We start from the raw sequence: 16,873 nt of genomic DNA on the forward strand, positions 1-16,873 counted from the left end.
CTGGCACAGGTTGGCAAATGGAATTATGATATTATTGTTAAACAGAGACCTGGTTCAAAGAAGGGCAGGACTAGGCGTTAAGTATTCCTGGGCACAAAGTGTTTAGGAGAGACAGGAAAGGAAGAAAAGAGGGTGGGGGTTAATGGCAGTATTGATTAAAGGTGGCATTACAGTACTGGAGATAGAGGATGTTCCATAGGGGTCAAGTCTCTGGCTAGAAGTAATGAATGAAAAAGGTGCAATGACATTGATCGGTGTAGTATACAGACCACCAACCAGTGGAAGGGATGTAGAGAAAAAACTTGCAAAGAAATTGCAGTGAAGTGCAAGGATTATAGAGTAATTATAATGGAGTTATTATAGAGTAATCAAACATCCAAATATAGACAGGGATAGGAATAGTGCAAAGGGACAAGAGGAGCAAGAGTTCCCGGAAAGTGTTTAAGATAATTTTCTGCAGTAGTACGTTCCCAGTCCAACAAGAGGCCAGGCACTATTGGACCTGGCTCTAGGGAATGATTTGGCCCAAGTGGATCAAATATCAGTGGGAGAGCATTTAGGGGACAGTGACCATTGCATCATAAGATTTGGGTTGGCAATGGAAAAGGACAAGGAACAATCCAGAATAGGGATAATTAAATGGGGGAAAGCCAACTTTGGTGGGATGGGAATGCATCTGAGTCAAACGAGTTGGAATCAAATGGTGGCAGAAATGATGGCGGCTGAACAATGGGCCACCTTAAAAGAAAAGTATTGAGGGCAATGTCAATGTATATTTCCTTGAAGGGGAAAGGTAGGACAAATAAATCCAGAGTGCCCTGGATGCCAAGAGAGATATAAGTGAAGATGAAAAAGAAGAAGTGCATTCATGACAGATGTCAGGCAGAAAATACAAAGGAGAATCAGGCTGAATATAAAGGATCAAAGGCAAATGAGAAAACTAATAAAAAGAAAGTAAGGAGAGCGCATGAAATGAGACTGGCAGCTAACATAAAAGGGAATCCCAAGTTCTCCTAGCTGCATATAAATAATAAAAAGGTGGTAAAGAAAGAGTAGGGTCAATTAGGGATAAAAGAAGGGGACTTGCATTTGGAGGCAGGAGAAATAGCAGAGGTATTAAACGAGTACTTTGCATCTGTCTTTACAAAGGAGGAAGACACTTCCAGGCTATGGTTACTGAAGGTATAGCCTCTCCTATTGGCTATCAGGAGTCACGTGATTGTTCTTGGAGGCTCCGACCAATGAGCCCTAAGCACGTGTAATTAGGGGACGGGGCTTCTTGTTGAGGACCTGGTTCAACCATGTAGATCTGAAAAGCTCTCTGTAATAAAGTTTACATGTTTCTTGTTGAAACCGGTCCGGTACGTCAGGTCATTACATTTGGCAACAAGGGTAAAATAGCTCCAATGGTGCAACTCGCCTTGTTTTTTTTTCACCTGTTTGTGAGATGTGGGCGTCGCTGGCTAGGCCAGCATTTATTGCCCATCCTTATTTGCCCTTGTTCAGAGGGCATTTTTTTTTAAGAGTCAACCACATTGCTGTGGGTCTGGAGTCACATGTCGGCCAGACCAGGTAAGAACAGCAGATTTCCTTCCCTAAAGGGCATCTGCCGTGGTGGGATTCAAACCCAGGTCCCTGAAGTATTACCCTGGATCTCCAGATTACCAGTCCAGTGACAATACCACTATGCCACCGCCGTCAAATCTTAAGAAAAAAGCAAAGAATATTCACCAGTCATGCCACTCTTCGGCAGAATCGATCCTTACGATGCGACTATGGAAAGCTGGAGCCAGTATGTAGAACAACTTGGTTTTTATTTCATGGCAAACAAAATTACCACGAAGGAAAAGCAGAAAGCAATCCTTTTGAGTGTATGTGGTAGCGGGACATTCAATCTCACCCACAGCCTGACGACCCCAAACGTGCCCAATTCTATGTCCTTTAAGAAATTAGTGGGCCTCATGAAAACACATTACCAGCCAGAGCCATCCGTAATAATGTAGAGGTTTAAGTTTAATTCCAGAGTAAGGGCCCCAGGAGAGACCATCGCAGCCTATATAGCAAAATTGAAGCAGTTGATTGAACACTGCTACTTTGGAGACATGCTCATTGATGGGCAGCAGGACCGATTAGCTTGTGAAGTTCGCAACGATGCCATTCAGCACCATTTACTTGCAGAAGTCAACATTGATTTGAAGCCCGCCATGGAAATAGCGCGAGGCATGAAAATTGCTGCGAGATACTCGCAGGCTTCACAACACGTACAACATGGCGCTATTCTTCATGTCGGGCAGGAACCTACTGCATGGCGTGGTGTGAAAATCAGAGACACAGCAGTGAAGCGAGAGGCAAGGTCCACTGTTAGAAAAACGAAAAGGCCTAATAGATACGTTTCAGCAGCGACTCCAAGGTTAATCTGTTATAAATGTTAGGGTAACCTCATACTGGAGGCCTGCAGATTCAAGGAGGCAGAATGCCATAAGAAAAATCACGTAATAAAGTAATGCAGTGCAAAATCGAAACAACCCATAAGGTAGCAAAGCAATATGATTGAATTGAATAATACAACAGAGTCTGAAGTTGTCGATACAGACATCTATTCCCAACCCAACGTCACAGCAGTAAAAGCCGAACCTATTACCGTCACAATCCAAGTGAATGGGAAGCCACTAATAATGGAGGTAGATATGGAAGCCTCAACCACAGTGGTGGGAGAGCATACATTTAATACCTAAATGAAGGTACACAGCCACTGAAACTGGAGCGGAAAACCGCTCAATTGAAGCACTGGAGAATCTATACAGGCAAAGGGCATTGCCACAGTAATTATGTCTTACAGGCAACAAACAGGCCAGCTTCCAGTGATCATAGTGACAGGTGAAGGACCTAGTCTTCTGGGCTGAGTCTGGTTACAAAAAATCAAGTTCAACTGGTCTGAAATATTTCATTTGAGAACAGGAGGAGTTCCTGAACTGCTAAGGAAATACGACAGTGTATTTTGTGACGAATTAGGGAAGTTAAAAGGCTTGCAAGCAAAAATATATGTGGATTCTCAGGCAACACCCCATTTCTTTATGGCCAGACCTGTGCCTTAAAGGAGCCTTAAAGGCCTTAAATGAGAAGGTGGATGCAGAACTGTGCCGATTAGAAAAGCTGGGCATCACCCAACCAGTCTAATCCTCGGAATGGGCGGTGTCCATATTCCCAGTGGTGAAGCCTGACCAAACTGTATACATTTGTGGGGACTATAAATTGACTGTGAACAAGGCAGCCAAACTAGATAAATATCCTATCCCGAGGATAGACGACTTATATACAAAGCTATTGGAGGCAAATCCTGTACAAAACCAGACATGAGCCCTGCTTACCAACAGTTAGAGCTGGATAGCACATCTAGAGGATATGTGACTATCAACACACACAAGGGTCTTTATCAATATACTCGCCTACCCTTTGGAGTATCATCTGCATGTGCAATCTTCCAAAGGACAACGGAGAGTCTTTTGCAAGGACTTCCCCGAGTAGAAATATAGCCAGATGATGTCCTGATCAACTGTAACCAAACACTTGGCCAACCTGGAAGAGGCGCTAAGAAGATTTTTGGAAGCCGACGTACAAGTAAAGAAAGAAAAATGTACATTCCAAGAAGTTACTTACCTGGGTCACAGGATGGATGCCAAGGTTTGCAACCAGTAGAAGAGAAAGTTAGGGCAATCAAAGATGTGCCCTCTCTGTCCAGTGTAACCGAACTCAAGTCTTGCCTGGATATGATCAACTATTATAGCCACTTCTTGCCAAACTTACCAACAGCGTTAGCACCATTACACTTGTTAAAAAGAACCATCATTGGTTGTGGAATTCACAACAGGAAGAAGCCTTTGTGAAAGTTACATACATATGAACAAGGAGCAGCAGTAGGCCATTCAGCCCCTCGAGCCTGCTTCACCATTTAATAAGATCATGGCTGATCTGATAGTAACCTGAAATCTTTATCCCACCCACCGCTGATAACCTATCACCCCCTTGTTTACCAAGAATCTACCCACCTCTACCTTAAAAATATTTAAAGACTCTGCTTTCAATGCCTTTTCAGGAAGAGCGTTCCAAAGACTCACGACCCTCTGAGTGAAAAAAAGTTCACCTTATCTCTGTTTTAAATGGGTGACCCATTATTTTTAAACAGTGAGCCCTAGTTTTAGGTTCTCCCACAAGATGAAACATCCTCTCTATATCCATTCTGTCAAGACCCCTCAAGATCTTATATGTTTCTATCAAGTCGCCTCTTACTCTTCTAAACTCTAGCAGATATAAGCCTAGTATGTCCAACCTTTCCTCATAAGACAACCGACCCATTCCAGGTTTTAATCTGGTAAACCTTCTCTAAACCATTTCCAACACATTTACATCTTTTCTTAAATAAGGTGGCCAATACTGTGCATAGTGCTCCAAATGTGGTCTCAGCAGTGTCCTGTACAGCTGAAGCATAACCTCCCTACTTTTGTATTCAATTCCCCTCGCAATAAATGTTAACATTCTACCAGCTTTCCTAATTAAATGCTGTACTTGCATACTAGCCTTTTGTGATTCATACACGAGGACACCCAGATCTCTCTGCACCTCAGAGTTCTGCAACCCCTCACCTTTTAGATAATATACTTCTCTTTTATTCTTCCTGCCAAAATGGACAATTTCACATTTTCCCACATTAAACCCCATTTGCCAGATCTTTGCCCACTCAACCTATCTATATATGTTTGTAGCTTCCTTATGTCCTCTTCACAATTTACTTTCCTACCTATCTTTGTGTCCTCAACAAATTTGACAACCATCCCTTCAATCCCTTCATCCAAGTCATGTATATAAATTGTTAACAGTTGAGGTCCCAACACTCATCCCTGTGGCACAACTCATTATATCTTGCCAACCTGAAAAAGACCCATTTATGCCTACTCTCTGCTTCCTGTTAGCCGGCCAGTCTTCTATCCATGCCAATATGTTACCCCCTATGCCATGAGCTTTTATTTTCTGCAATAACCTTTGATGTGGCACTTTATCAATTGCCTTCGGGAAATCTAAGTATAGTACATCCACCGGTTCCCCTTTTATCCACAGCACATGTTACTTCCTCAAAGAAATCTATTATGAGATTTTCCTTTCACAAAACCATATTGACTCTGTCTGATGACCTTGAGCTTATCCAAGTGCCCTGCTATAACTTCTTCAATAATAGTTTTAAAATTTTCCCTAGGACAGATGTGAAACTAACTAGCCTGTAGTTTCCCACTTTCTGTCTCCTTCCATTTTGAATTATGGAGTTACATTTGCTGTCTTCCAATCTAATGGAACCTATCCCGAATCTAAGGAGTTTTGGAAAATTGAAACCAATGCATCAACTATCTCACTAGATGCTTCTTTTAAGACCGTAGGATGAAATCCATCAGGACCCAAGCTCTTGTCAGCCCACAGCTCCAACAATTTTCTCAGTACCACTTCTCTGGTGACTGTAATTTTCCTGACTTCCTTCCTCACTTCCATTTCCTGGTTTATAGCTGCTTCTGGGATGCTACTTGTATCCTCGATAGTGAAGACTGATGCAAAACACCTGTTCAATTCATCTGCCATCTCCTTGTTTTCCATTATCAATTCTCCAGACTCACTTTCTAAACAACCAACACTCACTTTGTTAACTCTTTTCTTTTTTAAATATTGATAAAAACTCTTAATATCTGTTTTTATATTTCTGGACAGCTTTCTCTCATACTCTAATTTTTCCCTCCTTATTAGTCTTTTAGTCATTCTTTACCATTCCTTATATTCTGTCCAATCTTCTGGCCTTCCACCTATCCTTGCACAACTAAATGCTTTTTCTTTAAGTTTGATACTATCTTTAACTTTTCTCATTAACCACGGATGGTGTGTTCATCCCTTGGACTTTTTCTTACGCGTTGGAATGTATCTATTCTGTGCATTCTAAAATGTCCCCTTAAATATTAGCATCTCTATTGGCCTATTCCTTAACCTAATTTGCCTATTCACTTTAGTCAGCTCAGCTTTCATGCCCTCAGAATTGCCCTTACTTAAGTTTAAAAACTTAGTCTCAGACCCACTCCTCTCTCCCTCAAACTGAATATAAAATTCAATCATATTATGGTCGCTGCTACCTAGGGCTGCCTTCACTATGAGATCATTACTTACTCTGATCTCATTACGTAATACAAGATCTAGAATAGCCTGCTCTCTGGTTGGCTCCAGAACATGCTGTTCCAAGAAACTATCCCGAAAACATTCAATGTGCTCCTCATCTAGGCTACCTTTGCCAATCTGACTTTTCCAGTCTATATGTAAATTAAAACCTCCCTATGATTATCTTTGTGCCTTTCTGACAAGCTCCAATTATTTCTTCTTTTATGCTCAATCCTACCATGTGGTTACTGTTAGGGGGTCTGTACACAACTCCCACAAGTGATTTCTTTACCATTTCTCATCTCTACCCAAACCATTTCCAAACCCTGGTTTTCTGAACTTAGGTCATCCCTCTCTATTGTGCTAATACCATCATTAACCAGCAGAGTCACCCCTCCACCTTTTCCTCACTTTCTGTCCTTCTTAAATATCCTGTACTCTTCAATATTCAGGTCCCAGTCCATGTCCTCCTGCAGCCATGTCTCCGTAATGGCTATCAAATCATAATTATTTATTCCTATATGCATTCTCAGTTCATCTGTTTTGTTTCAAATGCTATGTGCATTCAGATACAGAGCTTTTAGTTTTATCCTTTTATTCTTTTTATAACCTCAAGTTTCACCTGTTGATTTACTATTAGATTTGTACTCTCTACCCCTTCCTGTCACAGTCTGTTTTTTATTTCCAGTAACAATACTTTTCTCCTTTGCCTTGTCTCTACTCTTTGGTTTACCATATCGTCCCTTGATCCCTTGCCCCCACTATTTAGTTTAAAACCCTCTCTACTTCCCTAGTTACATTGGCTTGCAAGAACACCGGTCCCAACACGGTTCTGGTGTAGACCATCCCAACAGTACAGATGCCACTTTCCCGCTTTCATCTCTGTTATTGTACGATGCGTCATTCAACTACAGGTTCAACACCATCTGAATTATTGATGAAACAGCGCCTACGTACCATGTTAAGTCTGGTGTTTCCAAACTTAGAGGGGAAGGTGGAGAAGAATCAGAGAAATCAAAAAGCGAATCACAATATTCATAGCAAAGCTCGCAGATTCACTGTAGGAGACACAGTTTTCATGCGGTATTTTGGAAGTGGACCTTGTTGGGTTCCTGGAACAATTGTCTCAGAAACTGGTCGCTTGTCCTTCCAGGTGGAAGTGGAAGACAAAATTGTTTGAGAACATGTGGACCATCTTCGGAATAGAGAGATATTCCAACAACCAGTTATTCCACCTGTGATTAACATTGAACCATTAATCCTTGAGGTGACAGATCGACCTAGAATAGACATGCCCCATGTGCCTGTAGAGTTGCCAAACCCTGAACTGCCACTTTCTAATGATGTATCTGGTGCTGCAATTCCTGATCATGTCAATCCTGTGGAAGAACCACCAGTGGTAGAGCTACACTGCTCTAATAAAATAAGGAAACAACTTCAGAGATTTGGGCCTGAATTTTCAGCTCAGCAGGTTGGCACGATCGGTGGTCCCGAGAGTGATCGTGGAATGAACCACCAACCATGATCAGCCCCCGGCCGCGATTTCATGCTGGCTGTCCAATTACCGCCCTACAGTATGAAAGGCGCGCTGAAATGCTCAGCACTGATGAGGTGGGGGCGGGAGGAGGGCGAGCACTGAAGTCGGCATGAGCGTGGGGGAGCGCTAACAGAAAGCTCCCTGAAGGCAGAGAGCTACCTCAGGGAGCTGAAGAATTCAAATCCAATAAAAACAGATTTTAAAATCCGGTAAAAAAACACCCACATGTCAGAAACAGTCATCTGATCATATACAACATGAAAATTCTGTGCAAACATTTTTAAAAAATTAATATCAGAAACCTTATCCTGCCCTTGGACGAGGTTTCCTCAAAAAGGCAAAGGCCACCAGGCCGATTCACCCACCTGCCAACCGTAATGTTGGACGGGCAGCAAAAAAAATCACGTTGATTAATACGTTAATGGCCTAAATAGGCCTCTTAATTGTCAGTGCATGCCTGCCGACTGAAATATTGCACGAGTGCGTGATAACACTGGGATACTTGCCAGATGTCATCACGCACTATTTCATGCTCGAGCATGTTGGGTGCACACCCATATGCCGAGCAAAAAATTCTGCTCTTAATATTTAATTACTTGAATTGTATATATGTATACATTGTTGGGTATTCAAATGTTCTCTGCAAATAGAAACTGTAAAAAAAAACTAAAGAAGGAGGAAATGTAGTAACCAAAGGTATAGCCTCTCCTATTGGTTATCAGGAGTCACATGATTGTTCTTGGCAGTTCCAACCAATGAGGCCTAAGTGCGGGTAATCTGGGGGGCAGGGCTTCTTATTGAGGACTGGGTTCAAACATGTAGCATCTGAAAAGCTCTCTGTAATAAAATTTACCTGTTTCTTGTTGAAATCTGTCTGGTACGTCAAGTTATTTCACAGGCTGAGGTGAGAGAGGAGGTAACTGGCACATGCAAAGAATTTACAACTGAGAGGGAGGAGGTGTTAGAAAGGCTATCTTTACTTAAAATAGATAAGGCACCAGGAACGGATGAGATGCAGCCAAGGACACTGAGGGAAGTGAGAGTGGAAATTGCAGAGACGTTAACGATAATCTTCCGGTCTTCTTTAGACACAGAGGTGGTGCCAGTAGACTGGAGAATTGTGAATGTTACACCAATGTTCAAAAAGGGGTGCAAGGATAAAGCAGGCAGCTATTGACTAGTCAATTTGATTTCAGTTATAGGGAAACTTATGGAAACTATAGACACTTAGACAATGCAGGATAATTAAGGAATGCCAGCATGAATTCATTAAGGGAAAAATATGTTTAACTCACTTGCTGGAATTGTTTGAGGAGGTAACTGAGGAGGTTAATAAGGGCAACGTTGTTGATATGATGTATATGGATTTTCAAAAGGCATTGACACAATGCCACACAACAGACTCGTGAGCAAAATTCAAGGCCATGGAATAAAAGGGAAAGTAGGCACATGGATAAGAAATTGGCTAAATGACAGAAAACCAAGAGTAGAGATAAATGGTTGTTTTTCAGATTGGAGGAAGGTTTGTAGTGGAGTTCCCAGGGGTCAGTGTTGGGACCCTTGCTCTTCCTGATATATATTAATAACCTAGACTGTGGCGTAAAAGGCATGATTTCAAAATTTGCAGATGATACAAAGACTGGGAACATTGTCAACTGTGATGAGGACAGCCTTGAACTTCAAAAGGACGTAGATATATTGGTGGATTGGGCAGACAAGTGGCAGGTGAAGTTCAATGGAGAGAAGTATGAGGTGATTCATTTTGACAAGAAGAATATGGTGAGATAGTATAAAATAAAGAGAGAAACTCTAAAGGAGGTGTAGGAATAGAGGGACTTTGGTGTATATGTACATAAGCCATTGAAGATGGCAGGACATGTTGAAAGATCAGTTAATAAAGAACACAGTATCTGAAGCTTTCAAAATAGGGGCATTGAGTACAAGAGTAAGGAGGTCATGTTGAACTTGTATAAGACACTAGTTAGCCTCATCTGGAGCACTGCATCCAGTTCTGGGTGCTAAACTTGAGGAAGGATGTGAAGGCATTGGAGAGAGTAGAGAGGAGATTCACAAGAACGATTCCTGGGATGAAGAACTGTAACTATGAGGATAGATTGGAGAAATTGGGACTGTTTTCCTTGGAGAAAAGAAGGTTGAGGGGAGATTTTTTAGAGGTATTCAAGATCCCGAAATGTATGGACAGGGTAAATAGTGAGAAACTGTTAACACTCAAGAGAGCATAAAGAACTAGAGGGCACAGATTAAAAATAATTGGCAAAAGGAGTAAAAGCGATGTGAGGAAAAATGTTTTCATCCAGAGGGTGGTTGGAGTCTGGAACATGCTTCCTGAGAGGATTATGGAGGCAGGTTCGATCGAGGTATTCAAAAGGGAATTGGATTGCTATCTGTAAAGAGAAAATATGCAGGGTTTCGGGAATAAGGCAGGGGAGTGGGACGAGGTAGAATGCTCTTTCAGAGAGCCAGTACAGACTCGATGGGCTAAATGGCCTCCTTCTGCACTGTAAAGATTCTGTGATTCTGTAAACTGCTGGACCATTCACAGGGTAACTTCCATGAAGGATTTGACTTTTGGATAGCTGCCCTCCCACCCTGAATCCCACTCAAGGTTAAAATCGGGAATAGAATTGCTGTTAGGATACAGAACAATGCTCTAACGGGAGACTTTTACAAGAACCAAACCTGGTATTAAAAGCTTTCTTCAGCCAAGAAAGAACTTGAACTTATATAGTGCCTTTTGCAACCTCAGGATGTTGCAAAGTGCTTTATAGCCAAAATAGTACTTTTGAAGTGTAGTTACTGTTATAATATAGGAATCACGACAACAAGGTTGCACAAAGCACGGTCCTATAAACAACAATGTGATACTGACTAGATGATCTACTTTAGTGTTGTTAGTTGAGGAATAAATATTGGCAAGCACACTGGAGATAAATCTTCCATCTCTTAAAAGTACTGTCACTAGGTCTTTTGCATCCACCTGAGAGTCCAGATAGAGTCTTGGTTTAACACCTAATCTAAAAGACGACACCTCTAACATTGCAGCACATCATCGGTGAAGCAATGGCATGTCAGCCTAGATATTTTTTGTGCTCAGGTCTCTGGAGTGAGACTTGAAAGCATAATCTTTTGCCTCAGAGGCAAGAAACTCTGTCCATTGAGCCATGGCTGGCACACAAAGCTGGTGATTTGACAATAGAGCAGTTGAAAGAAGTAATTACCCAAGAAGTATTGCATAATTTTGCAAAGACAACATTACTTCTAAAATGAAACCCATTTTTAAAAATAGAGTGTTGATACTGTGGAAATCATAATATCAGGCAGAAAGAAATCTGTTCTTATCGAGTCAGAAGTGTAAAGAACAGAATTCTTCAGCCAAATATCCAAAAAATCTTAACTAAGGCAAACAGCAATTACCCACAATTGTTAATGCTAACCGTTCTCAGGTGAAGATTGGATTGTCACTTCAGAAGTTATTAGATATCAATAAATAAGCCATCATTCTTATAAATAGCAGGTGAGTCATCTTTTGGCTTTCTTTGGTGCTACTCACAATATTCTGAGAATGAATCCCTAAGGCTGGTTGATAATACAGGTGCGGGGATTTTTACAGCCATGTGCAATAAAGTAAAAATGAAACCATTGAGAAGAAAAAGAATCAGTGTTAGCAACCCAACAACAAGAATTACAGCATTGAGCTTTAAATAGTTCCAAGTGGATGTCAACCTTTCCCAAGCACTATAGTCATTCAACATAGGCAGCTTGTTACAGTGAATAATGAGAATGTTGTGATGATGGAGGGTACACCAAAGCTTAGAAAAGAAAAATGGTGACCAAGTGCCAGAATATCTTTAAAACAGAGGGAATGCTAGGCTTGTTAATCTTCACAGTAATCCCAATATCCTACTTACATAGTATCCAGCCAGAAAGCTGCCTGTAGCTGTAAAAAAACTTGTCAAGGAGCATATTGCCAAGCTTGCCGATAGAAAAAGAGCTTAGCTTTCAGGCTCTTTAGCTCAATCAAGTTGCAATTGTACGTGTGATTCAAGTGAAATTTATTATTAATTTTAAATGGGTTAATGTCTTTGTTAATTAAGAAAGAAAGAATAAGCTTGCCTTTCAGGAGCAATATTCATGTCCATATGGTATCCTAAAGCATTTCACAGTCGCTAATTTATTTTCAAAGTGTAGACATTGATGTTTTGTAGGCAAACATGGCAACCAATTTGCACAAGGAAAAACCCACAAACAGCAATTTAAATAAATAATCAGGTAATCTATTTCCATGGTGTTGGGTGAGGGATGGGTGTTGGTCAGGGCAGCCTTAGGTAGAGCTGAGTGGCTTGCTAGGCTATTTCAGAGAACAGTTAAGTGTCAACCACATTGCTGTGGGTCTGGAGTCACATGGAGGCCAGATTAGGTGAGGATGGCAGATTTCCTTCCCTAAAGACATTAGTGAATCAGATGGATAATTACAAGAATCTAATAGTTTTATAACATAAGAACATAAGAATTGGGAGCAGAAGTAGGTCATTCAGCCCTTCGAGCACACTGCACCATTCAATAGGATCATGGTTGATTATCTACTTCAGCACCATTTTCCTGGCACTCGGAAGTGCCATAGTATTTGTAGGCTCTTCATCCCACATCCCGTGGTAGTCAAAAGCGTACGCTCCTTTGGGTGTGAGGGTAATGAGGGCTCTTCGGTTTCTTCGGATAGTACCAGACAGCATCTGGACCAAATATGAATGCGGGCGCTCCAACCTAGTAAGAATGAGGCCTTCTACTTTGCGGCCATGGATCCATACTCGCTGGCCTGCTGCTAAGGGTGGCAGAGTTTTGGCCTTTGTCATCCTTTACACCATAGCCTTTTTTCTTGGATGTCAGACTATTTCTCTCTCACCCTCTTGTAGACAGCAGGGGTGATATTAGGCTGAATGTTCGTAGGCAATAGGGGAACATGTGCTTTTAGACATCAGCCCATGAGCTATTCAGCCAGCCAAGAATCCATTGGCCAGGGACATGGTCTGATAATGCATCAGGGCTAAAGGGCAATCAGGACTCTTAGACACCAGACACTTGCTGGTTCTGACCTCTTGCTCAGCCTCCCCATTGGCTTGAGGATGAAGTGGGGGCTGGTAATATGGATGATTCCATTGTCAGCAGTGAGCTTCCGAAAATGGTCATTTGCAAATTAGGGGCCATTATCCAAAATGATTGCATCCAGGAACCCATTGGTGTAAAAGACGGTCTGTGGCACCCTGATAACAGACTCCGCTGTGGTTGTACGGAGTCTGACTATTTTTAGCCATTGAGAGTAATAATCTATGGTCGCAAGGTATGTCTTGCAGTAGTAGTCAAAGAGGTCGAACCCCAACTTCTACCACGGTCAGTGTGGAATATTAGAAGGCACCAGTGGTTCTGTGGGTGTCAGAGTGTTGATGCAGCAGGATAGGATGAAATCTTGAACCGTCTGTGTGATGCCTGGCCACAATACCGATTGCAAAGCTCACGCCCTGCACTTAGCAAAACCTAGTTGGCCTCCGTGTAGCCTGTGGAGGATATCTTGTTGCATGGACATTGGAATGGCCAAGCAGTGGTCATTAAATTGGAGGTCATCCACAGCGGTCAAGTTAGCACGTTGCTCATGGTATTTGTGGGTGAGGTGGTCTGTGGGGTTGTATTTGGAACACCCTTGGAGACAGAACTCATGCACTTGAACGCATATGGCGTCCTCCTTTTGGACACATCGGACATCCTGTAGCTTCTTGGCAGATATGGACAGTAGGCTCACGAAATTAAGAAGAATGCTTCCGCTTCTGAGACTAACGTAGAATCGAAGGCAATATTGTGGTCTACTGTGGCCCTGGAAAGCCATGGCTTGTGACTTCCCTGGGATGTAAATGGCCTTATACTGATAACGCATCAAATGGAGGCAAAATTGTTGACTGCATATGGGCATTTTAATAATCTCCGTGAGATGCAGCGGCGTTACAAGGGACTTATGGTCTATTTCTACATGGAAGGGCTGCACCATCAGGTTATCCAAGAACTGCTCAATGGCCCATGTAACTGCCAGTGCCCCTTTCTTACTGGTGGCATATCTTCGTTCCGTTTCCGTCAGGGCTCTGGGTGCAAAATATATTGGTTTTTAATCACCATTCTTTTACAGTTGGATAAGAACAGTGCTGAGGCAAGTGGAGGAAGTGCCAGCAGCGACGACTGTGGGCAAAGTAGGGTCATAGTGTACCAGGATGCCCGAGGAGACTAACCAGTCTTTAATGGGTTGAAAGGCATTGCATTGTTCAATGCTTCAGAACCATTGCTGGCCTTTCCTTAGAAGGTCTCGCAGGGGTTCTGAGAGTGCGGCCAAGTTAGGAATAAACTTGCCTACTTGGTTTACCATCCTTAGGAAGCGCTGGACGTCTGTGATACATATTGGTTGGGGAATATCGGTAATGGTGTTTGTTTTGTGTGGGTCCATGTCTTTTGATGATATGGCCTAGAAATTTTATGGCGGTCCTGGTGAAATCACACTTGTCATTCAGCATAAGGCCTGCTTCCAGGATTGACCCTTACTCTATGATCATGCTCTGCTCTTGTAGAGCCATGGATGAGGATGCTTGCCCTCAAGGATCATGGACATGGTGCATTGGGATACCTCGGGTTCAGATGAGATGCCGAGAGGGAGGCGCTTAAAGCAAAACCCATCAAACTGCGTGAGAAAGGTTGTCAGCAGCCTGGAATCCTGGTCGAGAGGTATTTGCCAAAACTCACTGTTCGCATCGAGCTTGGTGAAAAAGTCACTGTTGGCAAGCTTCTCCAGACTGTCATCTACTGACACTATTGGGCGGACTTTCCTCTGCACAGCTTTATTTAGCTGCGAGGGATCCACGCAGAGCCAGAGGTGACCATTGGGTGTGGGAACTGTAACCAGACCAGAACACCACCAGGTTGCTTGTGTGATCAGTGAAATAACACCCCTGTACGGATTGCAGTCAGGTTCCTTCTTAACCTTAGGTAATAGAGGGTGTGGCACCCTCCTGGTTGTGAACAGGCACACTGGCATGGCTCCTGGGAGCAGAGAAATGTGATATTCATTTTTCAACTGTGGAAATTCCTGGTGGAATGTGGCCTGATGTCGGGTGGAAGGATCTCATCGCTTTTCTGGGTGATGCCCAAATGTATAGAGGCATTCCTGCTAAGTAAAGAAATACTTAGGTTCCGCAGGATATAGAGGGTTTCTGTGATCTGTCACCCCTTGTGGTGTCGTGTGGATGTAATCTGACCCTTGATGTGTAGGTTACTTCCTCCCGGCCCTTGGGGTTTAATACTTGAAAGCTAAACAAGAACAGCGTTGAGCTATGTTAGGGAATCAGCCAGTATAGCTACCCCTGCACTCATGTTGAGTTTGAAGTGGGTTGGGAACCCTTCGACCTCAAAAGTGACCGGCCAGAAATCTTAGGAATATTCTTATATTTCTCCTAGGAAGCGTGAGATGCGCTTTCTCTGCTTGTGGTCCATGTCCTGGGAGAACTGTGGGTAGTAATAATGCTGCTGTTTTCTCCATTTATTGGAGACTTTAACCGAACAGAAGCACTGGAAATGTCCCGTCCTGCTGCATCTGCAGCAGTCAGCGCCCCCTGCTCAGCAATCCTGCCATCTCTGCTGTTTTTTCACACCACAGTATAAACATTTGAAAATGGTGATGGCATGGTTTCCTGCTTCCTCTACCAGCTTGGCGGGCTTCATCATGGGCAAGGCTACAGCATTTGGGCCTACCAGACGAGTGGACCTTGCCAACGCATCAATGTATTTTGAGGTGGTGGGCCAAATTTGGTTGGTTGGGATGGGCTAACCGACATGATGGTCCGTCACGGGCTCCTGTTGGTAAGGACTAGCAATTGAGCACGGGGCGTTAAGTGATTCAATGACTTCCTTTGATTCATGGGAGCTGTGATTGTATGATTTTTGCCATGCAGTTGTAACCTTTGACAAAGTGAAAAACGCATCATAGACTCTCAACGTGGAGTCAAAATCTGCAGAGGTTCCATCAAACCTCTGGGTGCTAATGGTCCAGTTAGTGGCTGGCCCCAAAAAGTAAAGGAACAAACTGACCTGGAATTGCTGCGTCTTGGTAGTAAGACCAGAGGCCGTTTGATATTTCAGAAAAATTTGCGCTACATCTTCCAGCAGTGAGCTCTGGACTGGGCTTCAAAGCTTGGAAACGGGTGGGGTAGGTGCAGTGACTGCTTGTGCAGTGCTACTATCGCTACCCTTCTTCGGTGAGGCTGTTGCTGAAATGCACAGGCAAAGCTTCGGTCCAACAGGGGATGGTTGTCGTCATGGGCTGTGGGTGTTTATTATATCGCACCAACTCTCGTCTAGATTGATGCCACCACCGCTACTACCTTGCTTGAGGAATGTGCTAGGCCTCAGCTCTTGCAAAGAGGATCTGTAGGCAAACCAGGATATTTATGTAAAACTAGTTTATTTAGACTACGATGTATACGGGGTGGATTACTGAGAAGGCACATCTCCTCTAAGGGTTGCCTGTCTGCTGTTCAGAGTGCCTAGCACATAACTGACTGATGTCAGTACTACATCATCATCTACATCATAGATTACCATATGCATTCTGTTAACCCTGTATATCACACCTCCCATGCCAATCTTCTGGATGGATATTCGAGTACAGCTGGGTTTATCATATTCTTGGTGGGGAAAAGTAGAAAACATTGTCCCATGCCCTGGAAAGCCAAGAAAATAAAAAGGATGGTTAAAAGTACCCTAGCTGCAGAAACACTAATAATAGTAGAAGTGATAGATATAGAACTATACTTAGCTAACATTCTGAAGGAAATCATATACAAAGGGCATTCTGAGAAAAGTTTGTCCATTGAATGCCATTTGGATAATTGTCCTTTTTGGGATAATATTCATTTGGCAAAGAGTGTCACTAAGAAAAGGTTAAGGATTGATCTTGCTAGTAAAAAGGAAATGTTGGGAAAAAAAGAGATGGCTAAAATAAAACAGATCAATGCAAGTCCCTGATTATCCAAACTGCTTTTGTCCCTGATTATCCAACTGTTTTAAAAAGAAGAATGCATGCTCCAAGGAATTGTTGGAAGTCTT

Source organism: Cetorhinus maximus, chromosome 18, assembly GCF_964194155.1.
Source record: "Cetorhinus maximus chromosome 18, sCetMax3.hap1.1, whole genome shotgun sequence".
In the NCBI taxonomy this organism is placed as follows: domain Eukaryota; kingdom Metazoa; phylum Chordata; class Chondrichthyes; order Lamniformes; family Cetorhinidae; genus Cetorhinus; species Cetorhinus maximus.